Source organism: Hemicordylus capensis, chromosome 3 (assembly GCF_027244095.1).
Source record: "Hemicordylus capensis ecotype Gifberg chromosome 3, rHemCap1.1.pri, whole genome shotgun sequence".
Lineage (NCBI taxonomy): Eukaryota > Metazoa > Chordata > Lepidosauria > Squamata > Cordylidae > Hemicordylus > Hemicordylus capensis.
This window is the reverse complement of record NC_069659.1, coordinates 217802051-217825501: the sequence shown is the minus strand read 5'-3', so window position 1 is coordinate 217825501 and position 23451 is coordinate 217802051. Positions and strand designations below refer to the sequence as shown.

General features: G+C 43.3%; 1 long non-coding RNA gene across 1 annotated transcript; it reads right to left on the bottom strand.

The window, feature by feature from the left end:
* Positions 1 to 343: 343 nt before the first annotated feature.
* LOC128350880 (uncharacterized) lies at positions 344 to 21300 on the bottom strand. The gene is made up of 3 exons (XR_008319490.1): positions 21180 to 21300; positions 2132 to 2413; positions 344 to 1438 (listed from the first exon to the last, which is right to left on the bottom strand). It is a non-coding gene; the product is annotated as an uncharacterized LOC128350880 (long non-coding RNA).
* Between the last annotated feature and the right edge of the window lie 2151 nt (positions 21301 to 23451).

Sequence of the window (23451 nt, the reverse complement as noted above, 5' to 3'; positions counted from 1 at the left end):
TGCTTAACTTCCTGAAGGCAAGGCACAGGGACTTCTCGATGTGTTTACAGGCATGTGAGATGCTGGTGGTGGTGCTGTTTCCTCCGCCTGCGAGCACCACTTTCTGTGTCTCCACGCCACTGCGCCAGGGCCCTGCGCTCCGAGTCGCCTGGCAGGATGCTTCGGTCACTGGAAGCAGTGAGTTCGCCCTCCCTTCAAGTGGTGCCCAGGGCACATGCCATGCCTGCCCTTCCCTAGATACGCCTCTGCCACTCTCTGAGAAGTCCTTCAAACTCCAACCCATGTAGCCATTCCTTTAAGACCAGTAACATCATTTGAGTGTTTTGGCCGGTGGGGGCAAAAATGGCATGAGAGAAGATAAATCTTTAACTGAGAAATGACATGAGAGCAGTTAAATCTTTACAAAATCAGTTTAAACAAATAATATGCAACCATGCATCTGCTGCTACCAAAATTGGTAGCTGCACATCCAACTCTCCTACATAACATTTATAAGAAATTAATGGCTGCTGTCACAACTTCTTGCCTTGCCTTGCACTGCCTCCAAGTCATTGGCTGTCACTAGCAGAGGGCGGGCAAATGCAGAACCTCAGGATATGAGCAACTAACTTCTGCTAGATATTTTTTACAAAGGGAATGAGGAACTAGATTTCTATGTACCATTTTTGGTTGCAGCAGCTCCATGCTTAGCATCACATGTCTAATTTGGCTCCATGAAGGTGAACACAGGGATGCACCAAGGTAATTTGCATGCCTGAACCGCCCAGCCATGAGCCCCCCCCCATGAGGCCCCCCCACAAACCTCCTCTGGGGGAGCCTGCTAATCTGCCGGGCTTAGCCATACGCAGCCAGAAGCATAAGGAGAATAACAAACTTCTATGGGAATAAATTGTCCAAACCAGTCCATCAATCCAAAATTCAACAAGGTCCAAAGCGAAATCCAGAGGCAAGGTCAGTCAGTCCAAGGTCTAAACACTTTCAAGGAAAAACACAGGAATGCAATAAGGTAGCACGGAAGAAACTGTTGTTGCTATCAGCAGGGAAGTTCTGTTACAGGCTTTTTAAATAGGCTGAGCCCCCCGGTGCTGTCAATTAAGAATTGCTGAGTCAGTAGCTTTGCCTGTTTTATGCATGGGAATTTTTAGCTCTTGTTGTCTTTTGGATCGGCACCTCTCCACAGCTGGGATTGGTTGCACCTCCTCCACAAGAGCTGCCTCACCTAGCTGTAATTCTTCTTCTATTCTCTGTATGGCAGACCCACTCTCCTTAGCAAGCTCTGGTCCTTGCCCACCCTCATCTGCTGTTTGCTCTGTCTCAATCTCCAATTCCTCCTCGGAGTCTTCCAGCATGCCGATGATACCTGCCCTGCCCCGCCAAAGCACCATTGTTTTGTTGTTGTTGTTGTTGTTTTTTAAGTCTTACCACGGCTGAGATGTGGCTGTGGGGAGGGAGCGGAGCAGAGCAGAATAGAGCAGTCCTATTATTATTATTATTATTATTGTTATTGTTATTGTTATTATTATTATTATTTATTTCTATACTGCTCAAACGCATGTCTCTGGGTAGTTTACAACAGAAAGGTTAAAACAGTTAAAACAGAATAAATGACAGAAAAGTTAAAATATTAATTAAAACAAAATAAATGATAACAGCAAAGACTGATACATTACAACAATTTAAATTTTTAAAAATATTTTAAAACAATGTTAAAACTATTAAAACACTATTTAATTAAAAGCCTGGGTGAACAAATATGACTTCAAAGACTTTTTAAAAGTTGTCAGAGATGGGGATGACTTCTCCCTTCTTCCCCCTCCCTCCGGCAGCGGTGGGGTGGGAGCAGGAGAGGCACTGGCCCCATCCATTCGAGCCCCTGACTTTAAGCAACTGCAAGGTGCGCCTGTGCAGTTTAGAGATCGCTGCAAGCCTGTGACATCACAGGCTTGCGATGATCACAACTGTGTAGGCGTGCCTCGCAGTTGCTTAAAGATGCTGGCCCGAACGGATGGGGCCAGCGTTTCTCCTGCTCCCACCCCACCTCTGCCGGGGAGTGGGGGGAGAAGGGAATATAATTGCTCTGCCTCCCCCCTCCCGCTGCCACCCCTCAGCCATGGTAAGACTTTATTCTCACCTATGAAGTCAGTTCCTCCTCCAATGTAGAGATATCACAGAGTTCCATCATAGCCAGTGTCCAGGCTGGAATCCTGGGTGCTGACTAGGATGAAAGCATTTTCAGAATTAAAACTGGTGAGTTTGGGGCCCATTATAAAAATAACTGGAGGTCTCCAGGATGTTGAGAGGTCAGTGTCTTCACTGTAGCTTTATTGCACCAGAGGCCCCAGGCATCCAAAATGGCATCTTAATGTGGTTTGTGAAGGTCAGATTGTAGTTGAGGTCAAGCTGACATTCAAACCTGAAACATAGAATTGTGTTTTGAACATGCATGCCACATTTAATTCTAATATCTTGATGTTCAAGGGAAAAGTCAGAATTAGACTAATGTGAAGTTGAAAATTAATCTTAAGATTGCTCTTCAGGAGAACAATCTAAGGAACCTGGGGAAGAGCTAGAGGATTTTCTATAAGATTAACGCTGAGGTGGTGGGATCACACTTACCTAACCACACTAATACATGTCTTGGCAGTAAGTACCATAGAAATAATACAGGGCAGAAACGAATAATTAAGCATCCCTCATGCATGGTTATGTACAATGCAGCCAGAGAAACATCTTAAAACATGTTGCTACTTTGGAATGAATCCTTTAAAATGTTTATGACTATGTAGAGGATTATCTGTTCTTTAGACCTAATCCTAATCATAGCGAGCTATAACTTTTGCCTCATCCTTGACAGTTTGATCTGTTACTGTATCGGAAATGATACATTTGGATTTATTCATGAAAGGCAAACATACCACAGTTGACAAAGCTATACCACAGTTCAAAGGATGGCTGGATGTTAATTCTAAGATGCATCTGTGGCTATATTGATGGCATCTCTTTCTGTGTATTTTCCCATTAAAATAGGAATACATCTGGGAGGTCAGTTTCTATACGGCCAGCTTCATATGGGCAAACCAAAAGCCAAGCCTGCATTGCTCAAATTACAAGAAGAAAAATCCAAAAATTCAGTAAATGATTCATTGATAAGCACACCAGCAGCATTTATCATTCAAATCCTTCAAGAGCATATAAACTTTCAAGGATGGTCAGTCAGTGGACAGTATTTATATATTACTTAGAAATCAATTTTGAGATAGAACATACTGAACAAGGAATGAGGTTTAAGGATGCTAGGATAGTTATTTCCCAGGCAGGTGCAGACTGAATTTATGCCAGAGCACTCTCTTTCACAAAAGTGATCCCTCTAATATTCCTAGAACTAAAGGAACAAGTTACTACTACTACTACTACTACTACTACTACTACTAAATATTATTATTATTTATTTACACAGTCAGACAGGTGTTATTGACTGGTTTGTTTCATCCAGACATCGAGTCCTTCCCAAGGACCTGGGATGGCTGAATTTTATTGTCAATATTGTTGCTGTTATAGATATCATTGCAGAATATAGGCTGTTCCCAATAAAGTTGCTTTTTGTAATTGGCTGATGGTGATTTCTGTGGCCCCTATGGTGTTGAGGTGCTCTTCAAGGTCTTTTGGGACTGCACCCAGGGCGCCAATTACCACTGGGATTATTTTGGTCTTTTTCTGCCACAGCCTTTCAATTTCAATTTGTAGATCTTTGTATTTGGTGATTTTTTCTATTTCTTTTTCTTCTATTCTTCTATCCCCTGGTATTGCTATGTTGATTATTTTGACTTGTTTTTCTTTCTTCTCGACTACAGTTATATCTGGTGTATTGTGTGGCAGATGTTTGTCTGTTTGTAGTCGGAAGTCCCATAATATTTTTACATCTTCATTTTCTTCAACTTTTTCAATTTTATGGTCCCACCAATTTTTGGCTACAGGTAGCTTGTATTTTTTGCAGATGTTCCAGTATATCATCCCTCTTACCTTGTCATGCCTTTGTTTGTAGTCAGTCTGTGGGATCTTTTTACAACAGCTGATTAGGTGGTCCACAGTTTCATCTGCTTCTTTACAAAGGCAGTACTTGCTGTTTGTTGACTTTTCGACTTTTGCTCTTATTGCATTTCTTCTTGTGCAGCCAGTATTAAACGCTCTGTTTATTTCTTCAAGTTGCCATTCTTAAGCCATTGCCAGGCCTTGGTGATGTCTGATTTTCCACTTATATTGTGCAAATATTGACAATGCAGTGGCTTATTTCTCCATTTTTCTGCTCGGTTCTTGACTTGTTCTTTCTTGTAGGCCTGCTTTCTTTCATTGGTGTTGAATAGTTTCACGTTATTGACCACTTTAAGAGCATCTTCTTCACTGCCCTTGATATATTCTTCAAGGCCTCTTTTCTCCTCCTCTACTGTTTGATGGACTTGCAGCATTCCTCTTCCACCTGAGCTGTGAGGGAGGTATAGCTCATCTACATCACTGTGGGGGTGCAGAGCATGATTGATGGTCATGGTTTTCCTGGTCTTATGATCTAGCGTCTCTAGCTCTGCCTGGGTCCAGTCTATTATTCCTGCAGTGTATCTGAGAACAGGTATAGCCTGTATTATCAGCCTGGAGAATGCCCAAGCATTTGCAATGTTCTTTCTCTTCCAGGTTCTTGATGTTGCTTCCATTGGGCAGTTCTATTCCTTCTGTTTTTGTTATTTTCCCTCTGTTCATTATTAATGCAGCACACTTGTCTCATCCAAACTCCATTGCTATATCACTACTGAATATACGGACAGTGTTTAGCAGTGATCCAATTTCTGACTGGGACTTTCCATACAACTTCAGATCGTCCATGTACAGCAGATGGTTGATTGTACTTGATGTTTGGTATCCGAGGCCTGTTTTGTTTAGTATTTGTGAAAGTCGGGTCATGGCAATTACAAACAACAGAGGGGATAGTGAGTCCCCTTGGAAAATGCCTCTTCTAATGCTAACCTGTCCAAGTGTCTCACCATTGATTATTAACTATGTGCTCCAACTGCTCATTGCTTTTTAAATAAATATCTGAATGTTTTTGCTGACACCAGTTGTTTCTAATCATGTTAGTAACCATGTGTGAGGCAATGAATCGAAGGCTTTCTTGTAGTCAATCCATGCAACACTTAGATTGGTTTTTCTTCTCTTGCAATTTTCTAAAATCATTTTGTCAATCAGCATCTGGTCTTTTGTGCCTCTGGTGTTTGGGCAATTTCCTTTCTGTTCAACTGGAAGCTGTTTTTTAGTTAATAAGTGTTGCATCACTTCATCTGCTATTATTCCAGTTAATAATTTGAACATGGTTGTTGTTGTTATTATTATTATTAATTTGATTTCTATACCACCCTTCCTCAGAGCAGTTTACACAGAGAAATAATAAATAAATAATATGGATCCCTGTCCCCAAAGGGCTCACAATCTAAAAAGAAACATAAGATAGACACCAGCAACAGTCACTGGAGGTACTGTGCTGGGGGTGGATAGGGCCGGGTACTCTCCCCCTGCTAAATAAAGAGAATCACCACGCTAAAAGGTGTCTCTTTGCCAAGTTAGCAGTACTAAGTGTTGGAAGGGGGAGGGAGGCCTTAGGAGTAAGTTAAGCAGTTGACACTAAATTAAGTGTCAACTAAGCTGATAATCGTGACACTATTACCACTATTAATGTCCATTTATGAAGGTCCAGAAAAATAAGGTCCAGAAAAATAATATCTGGTTCACACAAACTTTGGTGTACTGGAATTGATGTGAGTCTTTATTCAGTAATGAAAAAACCTTCAGTTTAAAATGAGAGTTAAGATACTTTCAATTTTCACTCATGCTCTAAAAAGTATGGAATCTGCAAATTAAGGTACGCATCTTAACTTTCATGCCTTTTAAGCTGTAAAGACTTTGGACTGTCTCATATTTTATACTGCTTTAGAAATGAGGCTTTGTGAAAAGAAAAAATCTGATTGGGCACTGTGGGAAAGGGAAGTTAAATATTCTCTTCTTTATATGTACACAAGGACTTTAGCCAGCTTCTGTGAAGGCAGTGAGAACATCATCATATATAAGAAACTTGTATAGAAGGGATACACTTCATGGGGCAGGAGTGCCTCCAGAGGTAGCCGGGAAACATAGAGGTGATTCTCACGATCACCAAAAAGCGGGCTAAGGGAGCCTAGCCCGCTTTTTGGTGAGTGTGGGAACCACCGCGCTTGCAGGTGAGCCTGGTGTCCTCAAAGCGGATAACCCGCTTAACTAGCCCTCACCTTAGATGAGGTTAGAGGAGTGAGTGCTCTGCTAACCTCATCTTTTCGATCGTGTGTTGTCGTGGCGCAGCTCCGCACCATGGCAACACATGAGGAGACCCCGTTGGGAGGCTGAAACAAGCTTCCTTGCCCTGGGGGTCTCTCCAGGATGCCCTGCGCGAGTGTGTAGGGCATCCTGGAACTTTTGGGGGGCTACATGGCCCCCGATCCCCATAGCCCCCACCAGCTCCATGACGGAGCTGGCAGTCATGTGGGCAGCTGACTCAGCCACCCAGGGCTGCAGCTCTCCCTGCAGAACCCCCTCTGATGAGTCTCACAGATCGTGAGACTCGTCTCATCGTCTGCTACTCCAACTTGTGATAAAATAGACACTGGTGCTGACCACTGCTATATTCTCATGTATGGAGATGTGCTGTGCTGTCACTGCTGTGTACCTGAAACAGCACATTTCTTCTTGCACAGGAAACTGAACATGCCATCAAGACCTCGTGTTCCCTTGCTGACCTTCCCATATAGTTAGGTACATTTTCCTAACCTTGATGATGGACCTTCTTCCCCATCATTTTAAAGCTATTGCTGTTTGTCTTATCTTAAAGTAAATAGGATAAAACAATTGTTCTCTCTCTTCTGGCTGAAAAGGAACTGCATGTTCATAACTCATGCCTTTGTCCTTTCCATGCCCCCACATTAACATGAGGTTAAAAAAGAATAATGAGCCTCTTAGTGAAATCAAGGCATAAAAAGAACTGGAAGTGCCTATTAATGAAAGACATACTGTGTATAATCCATCACTGTTGCAAGAGGTCTTTGGATCATATAACATGTCAGGTTTTTTGTTTGTTTCTTTGTTTGTATTTTTAGGACCAGAATAATCTATTTATTTATTTATTTATTTATTTAAATTATTCTATAATGCCCCAAACTTGCATCTCTGGGCAATTTACAATTAAAATCATTTAAAACATCAAATCTATTAACAATTAAAATCATTGAAAACATTTAAAACCCAGCATTACAATTATTTAAAACTATAAATCACATTAAAAGCCTGGGTGAATAAATGTGTCTTCAGTGCCTTTCTAAAAGTTGCCAGGGATGGAGACAGGGAGGCTCTTATTTCAATAGGAAGCATTCCAAAGTCCAGGGGCAGCAACAGAGAACGCCTATTCCCAAGTAGCTGCCAAATGAGTTGGTGGCAACCGCAGATGAACCTCTCCAGATGATCTTAACAGGCAGTGGGGCTCATGGCAAAGAAGACTTTGCCTTAAATACTCAGGGTCTAAGCTGCTTAGGGCTTTATAGGTAATAACCAGAACCTTGTATTTTGCCCAGAAATGTGTCAGCAGCCAGTGTAGCTCCTTCAATACAGGAGTGATATGGCCTCTCCTAGATGACCCAGAGACCAGCCTGGATGCGGCATTCTGAAACAACTGTAGTTTCTGGACTACATACAGGGGCAGCCCCACATAGAGCGCATTACAGTAATCCAGTCTGGAGGTTACCAGCAGATGTACCACTGTTTTGAGGTCATATATCTCAAGAAATGGACGCAGCTGGTGTATCAGCCGAAGCTGATAGTAGGCACCTCTGGCCACCGCCTCAACCTGGGACACCAGGGAGAGACTTGGATCCAGAAGCACCCCCAGACTGTGTACCTGTTCCTTCTGGGGAAGTGTGACCCCATCCAGAACTGGCAGATCAAAATCGTCTCCCGAGTTTCAATCCCGCACAATGAGTACCTCCGTCATCTGTATTTAGTCTCAGTTTGTTATCCCTCATCCAGCCCATTACCGACTCCATGAAGGCATTTAGGGAGGTTATGCCCTCCCCCGATGATGCTGACATGGAGAAATAGATTTGGGTGTCATCAGCATACTGATAACACCCTGCACCAAATCTCCTTATGATCTCTCCCAGCAGTTTCATGTCGATGTTAAACAAAATCGGAGACAATATGGAGCCCTGAGGGACACCATACAGAAGTTCAGATTTTGAAGAACAGCAGTACCTGAGAGACACCATCTGGAATCTGCCTGAGAGGTAAGAGTGGAGCCACTGCAAAGCAGTGCCTCTCACTCACAACCCCCTCAGATGCTCCAGAAGGATACTATGGTTGATAGTATCGAAAGCCACTGAGAGATCCAAAAGGACCAACAGAGTCACACTTCCTCTGTCAGTTCCCAGTTGGAGATCATCCATCAGGCTGACCAAGACAGTCTCTACCCCATAGCCAACCCGGAAGCCAGTTTGAAATGGGTCTAGATAATCAGTTTCCTCCAAGACTGTCTGGAGCTGGGAGGCCACCACCCTCTCAATTACCTTGCTCAGCCATGGAAGGTTGGAAACAGGCCTATACTTACTCAGCTCTGAGGGATCCAAGGTAGGCTTCTTCAGAAGCAGTCTAATAATTGCCTCCTTAAGGCTAGGAGGCATCCTACCTCCTAGCCACATTACAAAGCAAGCCAAGGGATGGGTGATGAGGAGTCCAGATGCCCTGAGATGACACCTAAGCCGAGACACATTCCAAGGGATGGAGACCATTGGCTTGAGGCTACACCCAAGATAAAGAAAGAGGGTGGCATTTCTGGAGGAACCAGCTCTGAAGACCCAAAAGTCCAGCCCAGTTCCTAGAATTGGATTGAAATAACCATTCAAGTCTGAGAAGGGATGGACTTGGGATCCGTAGGGATGAGAGAGGTGACACACATGCCACATCATCATCACCACCTATCAGCAAAGCTATAAAAGGCTAAGGTGCCCAGAACCCAGGCACACAGCTACAACTTGACAACTCCAGAGTGTCTTAGTGCACCAAGTGGTGGTCACAGTTTGGCAAGGAACTTCATGCCTGCTGGCTTGAAGCCCTGGCCAGGTTTCAACCCAGTATGTGTAGATATTCAGTATAAGTTGCTAAGTAATTTGTGTAAGAAAAATGCTTTTTGTGTGCTTTATGTAAGGAATGAGTAAAGTTATGCAGTGGACAGTGTTTGCAGTTGCATTAGTAATATTCTTGAGTACTGTCTTTTGCTTTGCTAAAGAATTTGACCATATTATAATACTCTGTGAAAATGACTGAATAAATTTATGTGTCTGTATAAGCAGTTGTCTCCTTAAATCTCCAGCTTTTGTTCTAGGCCATCCAAGGGAAAGAAAGCTTAGGGAACATATAAAGCACTACCAAGTCCCACAGCCTCACAAAATTCAAATAGACAGGGAATAAAAGTGCATAAGGCAGCAGAAGTTGGTCATCACAACTCTGCTTGTCAGGAGATAGGGTCACAAAGGTGGACCCTCAACAAGAATGGGGTCTAACTAGGGAACACGCTTAGGAGTAAACAAGTCTTCCAATGTAACCTTGAATCTGGCAATAGGGAGGTTGTCCCTATATCTTCCTTTCTTCATAGAACCTAACATCGCAACTCAAGCATATATGATTTCCAGTGCTGTGCCTACTGTAAAGGAAGAGGTTGGGAGGATTGTTTCTTCAGCCAGATGATTTGGCGGTGAGGGATTTGAGGACATCCAGCTGACTGATCTTGCTGAGTTCCTGGAGTCACACTTTGAAGCACTCATAGAACAATGCCTGAAGGACCTGATTGAATCATCCAGTGATCAGGAAGGAGGTGAGGAAGAAGAGGAAGACTGAAGGGCCACAGTGAAGTTGGGCCCAGACAAGCCGAACAGCTTCCTCGAACATGACTCAGAGCTGGCAGATGAGGCAGTTGGACATAGACCCCTTCATGGAGCGCAGCCTGACATTCAGGAGAGGACTGAATGTACTGATTCACCCCTAAACAGAAGTTCAAAAAGAGCTGAGTAGGAAGATGGCAAAATCTACCCTGCTGAGCTTCTTTAAGAGGTGTACAGGGAGTAGCCTGGCACTTCAGGGAGTGGCTGTCAACTGCCTGCAGCTGTGGACACATTAGAGGAGGAGGGGGTGAAGGTGGCCCCTCTTCCCCATCTCCTCCTGATCCCCAGATGATCCTTCATTTTGATTTTTAGTGGATTTTAATGGTTTTAAATTGTTTTCCCCTTTCCTTTCCCTAAGGTTCATTCCCTACCACAGTTCCCCTAAGCCCCTGATTCCTATAGACTTAGTTTTACCAACCACGGTTTTGCCAACCACAAGGTTTTTCTTGCATGGAACCTGCGCTGTTGGCAAGGGATGACTGTAAATCAGTCTAGGAACTCAAGCAATGATGCTAAGACTGCTAATGTCACAACAGGGACATCATTCTCTTGATACACAATGTTCTATTTATTTTGCGCTATCTAGATTTAGAAGCTGGTCCTGGAGGAGAGATGGAAAAAGGATGGAGGACATATGGAAATGGGCTGCAGATTGCCATAGTGAGATCACTTGAGCTACAATGTGAAAACCACAAAGAAAATGATGAACAAGGGAGCCATTTTCATTTGGGTTAATTCCCAAATGTTATCGAAGCTGTTGGCATTTTACTTGTACATACAAAACTTTGTTTTGTTTTCCAAGAAGTCTTGAATTGAAAAACTGCAAGAGAACCACATGGTACCAAAAGCATCATGGCAGCAGCTCTAGTCTTCCAATAAACCCCTTGTCCATCACTCAAGAAAGAAAGTAAGGAAAATATTGGTTGAATGTTCAGAGTGCATAAGAAACTCCAATTGATGGGTGACTTTTCAACATAAGTGTTATCAAGCGAAAGTCAGTTTCAATTCTTTATTGAATGCTTACAGGACAAAAAATCTCTTTTATACCAAGTAAGAACCTTCTCTGGGAAATTATTTGTTAAAACTGACTATCGCTTTAGCAAATCTCATAGCACAATTGTTCTGAAGAACAACTGCTTTTCATTTAAGGTTGTTATTAGAAAAGAATCTGCTTTTTTACTGTCTGTTTATTGAAGACAATTGCTCTTACCTCTCAAAATCATGACCTTTTCTAGGCATTTGGCTGACTTCCCCTCAGAATCAGTGATACACAAAGCATGTTGCATTTATTTATTTAGATCCTTATCCCACTCTATCTCAAAGGTTCAGAGCTGGAGTACAAAAAATACCCATATCACCAAGCTGTAGGAAACTGTAACACACATACATTTGTGCTTTCAGAGGCCAAATCAGCTTGGGCCCATAGAGACCTGCTCCTCCCATCATGTTCCTCTATTAAGATTGACTGGCGATGTTCTTTTAAGCATACTATCAAGATGCCAAATCAGATATGTAACTGTGAGCATGATGATGCATTTGCAGTGGCTGTGCCTCAACTCTGGAATTCTCTTATCTTGGATCTTCATCAAAACTGTAGCCTGTGCATTGGTCAAGAAGTGGTGCAAGACATTTCAAACTGGTTTTGGTGAGCAGTTTGAAATGTCTTGCATATGGTAGACTAATTGTTACAAATACTGAGCCCCAGTGGTGGATTAACTGAGAGGCAGAGTAGGCATTTGCCTACGGCGGCAAAATCTGAGGAGCAGCAAATTTTGCCCCTCCTCAAATTTTGCTGCCCCTCTCTGTGGGCAGTGGTGGCTGCAGCAAGGGTGGAGTAAGCGAGGAGAAAGCCCTCCCCTTTTACCTTATAAAAGACAGGCAAACCCTTTTTTGCCTATGGGTGACAAAAAGCTTAATCCACCCCTGCTGAGCCCTTGGGATGGAATTAGCTGTATGTTTACTGTAAATCCAGTCAAGCAAAAATTCAGCATCCCAGACTAGAAAACTCAAAAAGCAACAACATATTCCCACACACTTCAAAACCTTCAGCCGATCCTCTTGTCCCTCTCTCTTCCTTTTTGTTCTACCACCAGCAGCCAAGTAAACAAGCAGAGGGCAGAAGGGACACAACAAGGGAGAGGGAGGGCTATGGTTGCTGTTGCAAAACCAGATGGGAGGAAGCAAGAGGCAAGAGCTCAGTTATGCAGTTGCTCTGTAAAAGAATCTGAGCTAAGAGAGGAAGGCAAGCCGCAGGATGAAGAGGTAGCCCTGTAACACTCCCAGCTACTGGACAGTGCAACTATTTGAAGGAAAGCATACACAAGCGGAACAGAATTACACTAAAATTGGATTTTTAATCCTCGATTGATTGCTTGATTAGACTTTTAGCCAAAGACTGGCAGCCAACATGAAGAAAGAAATGTATTCATTTCAAGGTCTGCACGAAGTGGAGAAAATGCAGAGAGAAATTCTTCTGTGAAATTTAATTAGAATTATAAATAGAGTTAAGTGTTTTCTAGGAATGTGGCCATGGAAGAAGCTCTCTACATTTCAAAATAGTGAGAACACACCATAAAGACTATGGATCTGATGTATGTAATTTGAAGAAGGCGGTGCACATTAATGTAAAAGCAATTGCAGAACAGACCCCACGAGTTAATAGACTTATTCATCTAGTGTGTACAAATATAAGGTCATTTCAAATTATACAAGTTGTGAAGCAAGCTAGATTCTCAAAAGTTGTGGGGCTTATGGGGAAACAAACAAAAGTGTATTAAAAGCCTGGCAGCAAAACAATCAGCATCTAGTTATGCAATATCTTGGTCCTCACTGACTTACAAAACTCTTGGTTCATTAAAAACCAGCCAGAAGAAACCTGCTTTGGTTTTAATTTTCAAGTACCAATGAAAACTCAACACTGATTGGATGCAGGTACTACAGGACATATCAATGGAATGGGATGGGGGTGGGGGGGTGAGATAGGCTTGGTTTTGGATCTTCGCTACTTAACATTTTTCTTGCTTATTATAGTGGTTTACAAGTAGATATTGTTACTTCATTGCTGATATTGGTTCTTCGTAGGGCTACCAACTCTCCAGGATTGGCTTGCCATTTCCAGGAATTGGCATGAATAACCAGGTGATTATTGAAAACCATGAAAGATTTTAATGGCTTGATATTGTGCAAAATTTTGGAAAAAATATCCAGGAATCACTTCAGCCAGAACTGGCAACTCTAGTTGTGTTGTGAGCCATCTTGAGTGTCTTAATGTCCTGAAAAGCGGGCTGTTGAAACTATACAATCACATGCATTAAAATTAAATAAAGTTTAGAAGTAACTTTTTTGCAACACAAGGAGACGACATTGTAAAGCCAGTGTTGATTTCTCTGAGGAGGGGAACAGTCGCTGCATTTACATGTAATGCAGAACCGCGGGTCCAGTGGACTCACAGTTCTGCTCCTCACTCCTCCTGCTCTCCTGTCTGCATCTGCATGTAATGGACAGGAGGTGCTCTGCAGTCAGGTAGACTGCAGAGAGAAGGGAGAAGTGGCAGCATTGGCTCCTATCTTGACTGAAGGACAGCCCCAGCAGCCAATTGCAGCCGGAGTGATGGAGGAGCTTCTTCGCTCAACTCCAATTGCAGCAAAGTGGGACTGTGGTGCAGTGTTTGCACATAATGCTGGCACTGCCAAACCAGAGTTAGGAACATAGGAAGCTGCCATACAGTGAGTCAGACCATAGGTCCATCTAGCTCAGTATTGTCTACACAGACTGGCAGTGGCTTCTCCAAGGTTACAGGCAGGAATCTCTCTCAGACCTATCTTGGAGATACCAAGTAGGGAATATGGAACCTTCTCCTTTTCCCAGAGCAGCTCCATCCCCTAAGGGGAATATCTTACAGTGCTTACACATCATGTCCCCCATTCATATGCAACCAGGGCAGATCCTGCTTAGCTAAGGGGACAAGTCATACTTGCTACCACAAGACCAGCTCTCTTGGTGAGAGAGAGAGAGAGTAGTAGGTGGCAAAACCCACTACAAACCAAAGTTACAAATCAGAGTCTCAGGAGGGAAACCATGTGTAGATTTTGGGTCTGAACTTTGGTTGCACACATTGGGATGTACAAAAATTTCAACCAAAGGCCCCTTCAATTTTGGTTTCATGTTGCGTGCAAATACAGCCACTGATTGGCGTTTCTTGTAGCATGCACTCCTGCTAACACTTGAAAAACAGACTACTATATATTCTTTTGGTTCTCCAAGTCAACACCCACCCACAACACACACACACACTTCCCAAAGTCGGGGGAAAAACAACCATTGTACCCCTTTCTCCTGGGTTCACTTTGTCCCTAGATACTCCAAGCCACAAGCAAGCTTTCCCTTACTAATGCTAATGCTGCCTTACAGCAGAGACAACATCAAGCCCAGTACTCTTTGAAGTAACAGAATAAAGATTTAGAAAAGTGGATCAGCATCGCCATCATATCAGAACTTGCCAAGGCTGAGTTTTAGGGAGTTTGTGGAGGATAGGGAAAACAAATGAATGGGATAAGGCAGCACACACACAAAAACAATATGTAGATGTGATTCCTGCATATCTTTTATTCCAAGAATGTTGCAGTAGTTGTCATATGGTAACCCAGGCCTTGGAGAGTTGAGGCTCAGATTCCTCTTCCACAAGAAAGCTGCCCAGGCAGTAAGGCAGTCCACACAGTCATTGACTGGGTAGGTCAAGCATCCTCTCCCACTTTAGGAGCTGTGCACGCTCCTGATTTTCAATCGTGTGCAAGCAAACAACTAGGTAGGAAGAAGGGGGAGTGTTTGTGAGTGAAAGAGGCACTGAGTAGGATGTTGCCATCCTACCCAGCTCTCATACCCAGCAGTTTAACCTGGGGGGAGGAGGAGGAAAAGCCATCGTACCCAGCTCCTCCCTTGCCAACTTTCACTCCCCCCTTCCCTACCATTGATAATTAAGAATGTTACTGATTTTTTAAAAAAAATGGTTGAAAAATACATTAGAAATATTGTATATATATAAATAAATAGACATACATAACCCTGAATTTAAATATAAGTTGTGTAAATAATTAAATTGTAATGAAAATTAAAAAGGAGAAAAACTATCATCTTAATTATAAAATAATTTCAGATTATATTCATGTAATAAATTAACATCAAAAGTTAATCTACTTTTGAATTAGTACAGTTCATATAGATGAATAACTATGTACCATTGTTTTTTAAAAAACCCTGTAATTAGTAATTAATACATTTAACTATAAAGCTGTATAATAATAGCTTTAAAAATGTACAATTTAAAAAAATCCCATAAACCCAAATCAGATCATAATTTTAAACTCATTTTTTAAAAGTAGAACAAATACTTTTTTGCAGATAATCCAAGATGTATGCAATTACTTCTCATTATCTGAATAATTATCATCTTATGATATATTGTAGTGTCCCATTCCTTGGTACACCTACTTGGGAATAACTTGCTAATTAAACATCCATAAGATTACTCTGCAAATCTATAAAATGTTGCTGGAAATGTTCTTGGATCCAAGAGCATACACCTGCAGAGTCAGTGGTATTTAGTTATCCTCAATTTTATTTTATATTTTCAATACAATTTCATTGTTGAATAAGAACAAAAACTATATGGTTTTTTTTAACACTTTCTTAGATGCACAAGCAGTAAACAAAAAAGAAAAAGATAACAATATTTTTTAAAAAATTAAAAGAAAACATACTATATATATATATATATATATATATATATATATATATATATATATATATTTGTTAAAAGAGCAGAGGGCTAAGGAGCAGAGCAAAGGCTGAACCATATAGGCCTGGGGCACTGCAGGGGGAATTGTGGCTGGTCAAGTTTCAAACCTGCTAAGGATTTAGTGGGTCATCACAAATAGGGTTAACAACTCTTGAAATCCAAGTACCTAGTACTTGGGTAAGTCCGAAGGCAAAGCCCAGTGATTTTGAGCAGGTGTATAGTTTTAAAAAAACAACAACAGTTGGGAGGTAGAAATTGCCCCCCCCTTTTTAACAGACCTGACAGGAAAACAAACCCAGATCATCTTTTCCTCATTGCTTGACAACGTTAGTCGCACAGCCTTCAGGGACATAATTTTTAGGCACCACAGGACACTTCTGGAGCTAAAGTAAATTAGCTCTCCACTGCTGTTTGCATGAGACTGCACAGCCACAGTGGTGGCGGTGAACCTCTGCATCATGTGGACACATCTTCCTGCTGTGCTACTGGTAGACTGCTCTGAATGTCAGCCATTCCACCCTGGTTGTCTATGACCTGGTTCACACAATTGTTTGAATCTAGGTTTCATGTAGGTTATTAACATTTGATTGTGTGAATCCATGCTAAGGCAGGAATCTCGGGTTCATTTTTGTCCATAAACCACCATGGTGTGGATTCACAATCATGCTAATGTTGGTATCCCATATTAATCCTAGATCTGAATGACCGTATGAATCATAGATGATATGGTGATTTGATCCCAGAAGAAAATTGGTAGCCAGTGTGGAAGGATGAAAATAGAAATAATGTGTGACCTTCATTCTGCCCCAGACTACCGTCATACAACTGTATACTGAATCAGTTGTAGTTTATGAATTGTTTTTTAAATGCAGATCAACATTAAAATGGCAGCCTTCACAGAGTCCATGCAATGTGCATGTGTGAATAGATGGAGCATTTCCAGTTACTGGAGAGAACATGCTTTCCCTTTTTTCATGAAACTCTGCATGATTGTGACTCACAGAACTGCTTAGTTCTAGCTGACTCCCCTGCAATGCAATCAGCTGCACTTGAAGTAAACAAAGGGGCTAGTCACACACACAGGCAAAACCAGGCTATGAAAGCCCAACCCGGTGTTGCCTGCATGTGTGAACTGCCAAGAGCCACGCAGGTCCTGGCAGCAGCATGGCGGCAAACCCTGCTAGGTGCCCCTGCTGCTAGCTAGGGTTTCAGGCACAAGCACACCCGAAACCTGGACTAACAGATCATGTGTTGGTGCTGTGCAGCTCCCCGTGGCACCTACACATGAGTGGCCTCCCAACCAGCGGTCAGGAGGCTCCCCATAATGCACCACGCACTCACACAGTGCATTATGGAAGTTCCACGGGCCTCCCAGCTCCAGAAACCCCCTGCTGCCAGCAGGAGGCAGCCACCATTTGGGCGAGCAATCCGCCCAGGGAGAGTGATCCATTCCGGGATTGAAAGGGAGAGTGGATTGTCTGCCGGAGACGTCAGCGTTTCAAGGCTTCCTCCCCCTGCCCCTTTGGATCCCTTTCTCCGGTCGTGAGAAAGGGCTCAAAGTGTAGCTAGAAGTGATGTGGGGATGACAACATGGGAACAAGAGAATCCATCTGCCCCATGACAGGACTGAAGCAAAGAATGGGAGGTCATTTGACTACTGACCGCTTCTCTCAGATAACTCCACTCTCACAGAGGGACACCATGCTTGATCTTCCAAGAAGGCATGATGGTCTGGGAGGCCTTTCTTCTGCCATTTCCTATACCAAATTTGCATGCTGGATAGCAGCCAAGGCCAATGGTTTAAGTAACACCAACCTGTTGTTCATCTAGGGAACGTCTATAGCAGGGTTTCTCAACGTGTGGGTCCCCAGATGTTCTTGGACTTCAACTCCCATAATCCCCAGCCCCAGTGGTCTTTGGTTGGGAATTATGGGAGTTGAAGTCCAATTACATCTGGGGACCCACACGTTGAGAATCCCTGGTCTATAGCAATTACAGCATAACTATCTGCCTGTGGTGATATACCCCCCAGCTTTTGGCTGTTGGGTCTGGGTGCCTAAGGATCTGGGTTGAACTCTCTGGGACAGTGTGTCCCCCTTGCCAGACGTAGTAAAGCTGACAGTATTGATCGGAACTGGCACATGAGTACATCAGCCACTAGGGAAATGGACACATCCTACACAGAACTGAACATTGCTATGTCAGGCCTTCTATTGCATTATTCCAGCTGTTGTTTCTAGCTTCTCTTTCCAGCCACTCATACTTTTTGACTTTCAGATTTTCCATTTAGCCTGGTGTCTTGTAGATGTAATCAACTTATGGCAAACAAAACCCCCCAATTGCTGCAGATTTGCAACTCCATTGTTCAGAATTGTACACAGCAAGGTGACATGGTAGACCATTGATCATCTCACAGAGAAGAGCGTTAAGTTATAACTAAATCAAAATAGAAAAATAAATGACAGAAAATGACTTTCCTATTCATTTTTCACATGTGTTAAAGGTGCACAGCCTACAATAATGCTCTGTATTTATATGGAAATGAAGGCAGCCTAGTGACTGGATGTATTATTGCTTTCTCTTTAATATAATGGTCCATCGTTTTGTGATGCTGTCTGCATCTGGCAAAGATAATCATGCCAAGTTGAGATCTGATTGCAAAAATGGAGCTACTGTTATAGTTAGACACACATGCTTAAAATGCAAAACAATTTTTTTTGTTCAAGAAAAAAAGTCTCAAGTGTCCCTGGTACGCTTAGTTTACATACATCTGCCTGCCAAGTCATTTGACAACATATACAACATCATGATGAACGTACCTACTTACAAAGTACAAGGTGGTATGTTTGCACAGCAGGGCAAGTTCTGACTCCAACCAGTTTAGAAGCAATACCAGAGTATCCTGAGAAGAGATTCTTAGCTGTTCTGGGATTTATTTATTTTTTAAAGAACGTTGTAGAAATCTATTAATACATACTAGGGGGATGTGGAGTGTTTCTCAGATGTTTCTCCTTGGTAGAAACTCTAAAATTCTCTTCAAATTTCAATGTTTCTTTGGAAGAATCCTGGAATTCTCTTCCCAGTTTCACTGAGTGGCTGCACATGACATAGCAGCAAGTCCAGTTCTGCTGAGTGCCAGTTCCCGGGGAGTGCACACTGCAAGTTCCATTCCTGGCATGTCATGTGAACCTACCAATGCTGGCTTGCCGAGGAGCGCTTCCTTCGGTCACCCAAAATCTGTAACCAAAATTTGAATTGGTGGTGGATGTCAGGTGGCAGAAGGAAGGGCTTTGGTCAACACAACATTTGTGGATCCACATGACACACTGGGAGTGGAACCTGTGGCTAGAACTGGGTGTGTGTGCTTGCTGGAAATCAGTGATTGGCAGAACCGGACTTGCTACTCTGACATGTGAAGCCACCATGAAAAAATTGTGGTTCCAACTATTTACAAGAATGGTCCCCATGTTGTTTCCAAATTATCCGTACCAGCAGTATTCATCTTCACTTGGAATCACTTGAGAGGCCTGATGGCATACCTGGAAACTCTGCCATATCCTAAAATCTTCTGTAGAAATGATAAGCTGGATAAGCATAAATCAACTATACATTCCTTTTTTCCTTTGAGGAACAACAATTTTAAATTTCAATGAGAGACTCATCCCATTACAGATTTTTAAAAACCCAAAGCCAACGTTAAATAAACACTTCTCTCTTAAATCAAATGCCAGCACACACTAGGTAGCTTCTACATACCCAGAAGGTCAGATTGCTGGAAACAAAGCAGTCTACCATCTGGGGATTGTTGATAACTCAAACAAGTTGATTTTCACCTTTTAGCAGTGGCTTTCCAGATGTAATCAAACACAGATCTCATTTGTATACTGCAATGAATCCTAAACTGTTGCCTGAAAGTAAAGGAAAAGCCCTTTTCCCATGACACGGATGGTAGGGCAAGGACACAAGGAGGCGAGTCTCACGATCAGTGAGACTCGCTTCTAGGGGGGTTGCAGGGAGAGTGGGCTTAGTCCGCCCTCCCCGCAGATGAGCAGGAAAGCAGCTCTGGGCAGGCGGATCGGCCGCCCACATGACTGCCAGCCCTATTATGGAGCCGGCGGGGACTGTGGGGATTGGGGGCCGTGTGGCCCCCGGAAGTTCCAGGATGCCCCATGCAAGCACGCGGGGCATCCTGGAGAGACCTGCTTGCAGCCTCCTTGCCGGGGTGTCCCTGTGTGTTGCTATGGTGCAGAACCGCGCCGTGGCAACACATGGCCAAAAAACCTGGGTTAGCAGAGTCCTCGCTCCGCTAACCTGGGCTAAGGGGAGGGGGGATTAGTGAGGTTTGCTGCCAGGAGCCGTGCGGCTCCCGTTGCAGCACACGACTGCCAAAAAGCGGGCTAGCCTCCCTTAGCCCTCTTTTTGGCAGTTGTGAGAATTGCCTCAAGAAATCTTAACCATTGAAGGTTTCATCTGACAAGCCTTCAGCAGTGAGCTGCATAGATTGGCAGCTGCCCCTGTATTTTTTATCTGTACTACCATAAACTGGTGCAGGGGCGTAGCAAGGTTGGAGTGGGCCCAGAGACAAGATTTTAAAATGGGGGCCCCCCACTCAAAGTCCAGGGCCTCCGCACACCCCAGGCCCCCACGGATTTAAGTCTGATATTCCAGAATAAGTATGCTGCATGGAAATACATTTCACTGAATACACACACGCACACGTCACAATATATAGTGATATACATTGAGTACTATACATTTGTTTTACTTTTAATGCCTAGAACACACTAGAAAGATGAATGATTAAAATGGGCCCCTCGCTGCAGATTAGCCAAGGCGACTTTCAACCATGCAGGGTGAGCCTATGTTTGTTTTCTCAGAATTCTGAACAAATTCAGTAAAGTTTGATTCCAGGAGGTTTTTCACAGGAGGCTTTTAAAGCCCTTTAAGACACATCTCCTCTGGAATAGAGGTGCTGCATTCACATGCTGGCCAGATTTACCCTGAAGTCCCTGCAAGTTATTGGGGAGCAGTTCACACACAAGAAAAATAAAATAAAATAAAAGCACAAGACATGCTTCACAGTTCTCACTCAGACCTTCTGGGTTGCAAAACAACTTGAACATAAGTGCATTTATAAATGAATGAATAAAATAAATATAATACTGTTTCTTCCAGAAGTTTTTGTAATTTTCTGCCATGAAACAAGCCACTTATAGGGCTTTTTAGATAGTTTTTTTTAAGCCAGCAAATTTTCCAAGCTGTTTCAAAATAAATATTCAGAGACTTCTCAGTCCCTCCCCCCCATATCAAAGCCCTATGGCAAGCAGATCCCTATATATCTGGGTGGGGTGGGTGGGGAAGGTAACCACAAAAAGGAGTTCACACTCTACCTGGCAGCAGGGGGTCTTCTGCTGCAGAGAACGGTGGAGGCCTCTCTGGCTGCCTCCTCCTTCCTGGCTGGCTTGGGCCCTACTGGAGTTCAGGCTTCACTGCTGCCTACACGGAGGCCTCCGTGGAAGCCCCGCCCACCCGCCGATCAGCTGAGAGGCAGGAGAAAAGTTGCTCTTTGCAGCGTGTCTGCTGCTCGATTGCCGGCCAGGAGAACAAGCTGGAGAGACAGCGAACAGGGCAAGTGGCTGAGGAGCCTTGGGGCTGGGCAGGGGGCAATGGGGAGTCACGTGAGGTGCCTCTGGGGGGCCCCTCCAGGCAGTGGGGCCCCCAGACAACTGTCTCCCCTTGCCCTATCGTTGTTACGCGCCTGAACTGGTGCTTTTTGAGGAAACTGGATTATTTTGTGAGATGGATCTAAATTAAACCCATTATTTTCAGGAGAATTGCTCGTCCCCACCATGGATGCAGCTGGAGACAAAAAATATAGAAGAGAGAATTCTCCCTGCACCATGGATGCAGTAAATCTCTCCTATTGCAGGATGTCACCAGAGGTGGGAAAGAGGGGTATATTATAAATATAAGGTGTTGCCACATGTTTGTGAGCCACTTTATAAAGCAAGTTTGGGTGTACCCACCCCTTCCTCTGGCATGGTTAGACCTGGGCTTTTGACGGGCTCCCCAGGAACCATAAGGGAATTCCCCCCATTTCCTCATTTGCCCTAATTAGCCATAAGCGTGGCAGAAGGCGGGTTCATCTTCATCAGACTTATCCTGCCCAAAGCTGGACTATTCTACCTTGTCAGTTGTGAGGGGCATATGGATCTGGAAGGCAGGATCATATGAACAGCACAGGCTATGTTACTCAGGTTACAGAGGTCTGGGTGAAAGCAAACCTGGCTTCTTATTTAGCTGAAGTTAAGCTTTGAATTTTTTTGTTATCATGCTATCGATAATTTTGAACCTGCCCCCAAACCTAAGGGGCTGGGGAGGTTATACTCTGCGGAGTCTACTCTGGGGAGATTATACTCTTATTTTAGGCCCAGGTAGGCTCATCTGCACTTGGAAACAGGTGGGCTACCAAGGGCTAGGTTCATTAGACACAACCTATGGCCCTGCCTTCAGGCTACCTAGACTCCACCCATACTGTTAGTGCCACTGTTAACAGGTTGGTAAATAAAATTGGGGTCAGACATTTGTCCGACATAAAGCCCCCTTTATTCAGAGGTTTGTGAGTTGCCTCTTCATTGAGCTCAGTGCAATGCACTTGTAAAATTGAAGTTTTATGTAGGAGAAAGGGCTGTGCGATAATAACGCTATGCACATGATTGCCAGGTTGGCGAGTGGTGGGGAGAAGCTGTGTGGAACTTACCTTCTCCCCAGATGATCCTCCCATATGATGTACTGGATCCCCCTTTAGGAGTAGACCCCTGAAAGGCTCCATAATCCAGTTCAAACCAGTCTGGCAGGTTAGCTCTGGTTTGCAAGTGGACCGGGAAGGGTTGGTTTGTTCTGGTTTGCATTTGAACCCAAACTGACCTGGTTGGTTCCATGCACATCCCTACCTAGGTGTACTTCTGCAGATAACTTGCACCACTAGAATTCTGCTTAGGTTGTAACAAATGATTCAATATAGATGGTTATCTTCCATCACATTGGGTTTTTGAGCTCTGAAGAATCCCAGAGTGCTTGAGGTGGCCTAACTGCAGTGTCCAGCCTATCTTGGCATTGCAAGGAATGAGCCATCATAGATCTAACGTCCATATATAATCACACATCTCTTCGAACAAAATGCTGTTTGGGGATCATTTCACTTTTTTAGCCATAAGTCCTCAAGGATTGGTTTGCATACATGTGTACGTCACATAATGGCTCCAGCATCAAGTGGTGATTTTCATCTGTCAATGAGCTAATACAAATCGCATGCCACATATAGAACTAACCTGCCATCACCTCAAAGAAAATGCTCAATGTAGTCAAATCACTCACTTGATTACATCAAGTACATGTAATCAAGTTATGAGAAATCAGTTGGTCTACATCCAGGCCTGAATGACCAGGCAGTTAATTATTTTTGTTGTTGCTTATTAACCATGAATAAGCCCTCACCACATATTAAGAGCAACTAATGCACCCTGCTCTTGTTTTCCTCCCCTCACCCCATATAGATGTATCTTTTAAGATGCTTTTCATTTGAAAAAAGTTCTTTCTTCCTCTCCCTTCTTCCCCATCAGGGATTTTTTTTTTTTTTTAACCTTCAGTCTAGTTAATGTT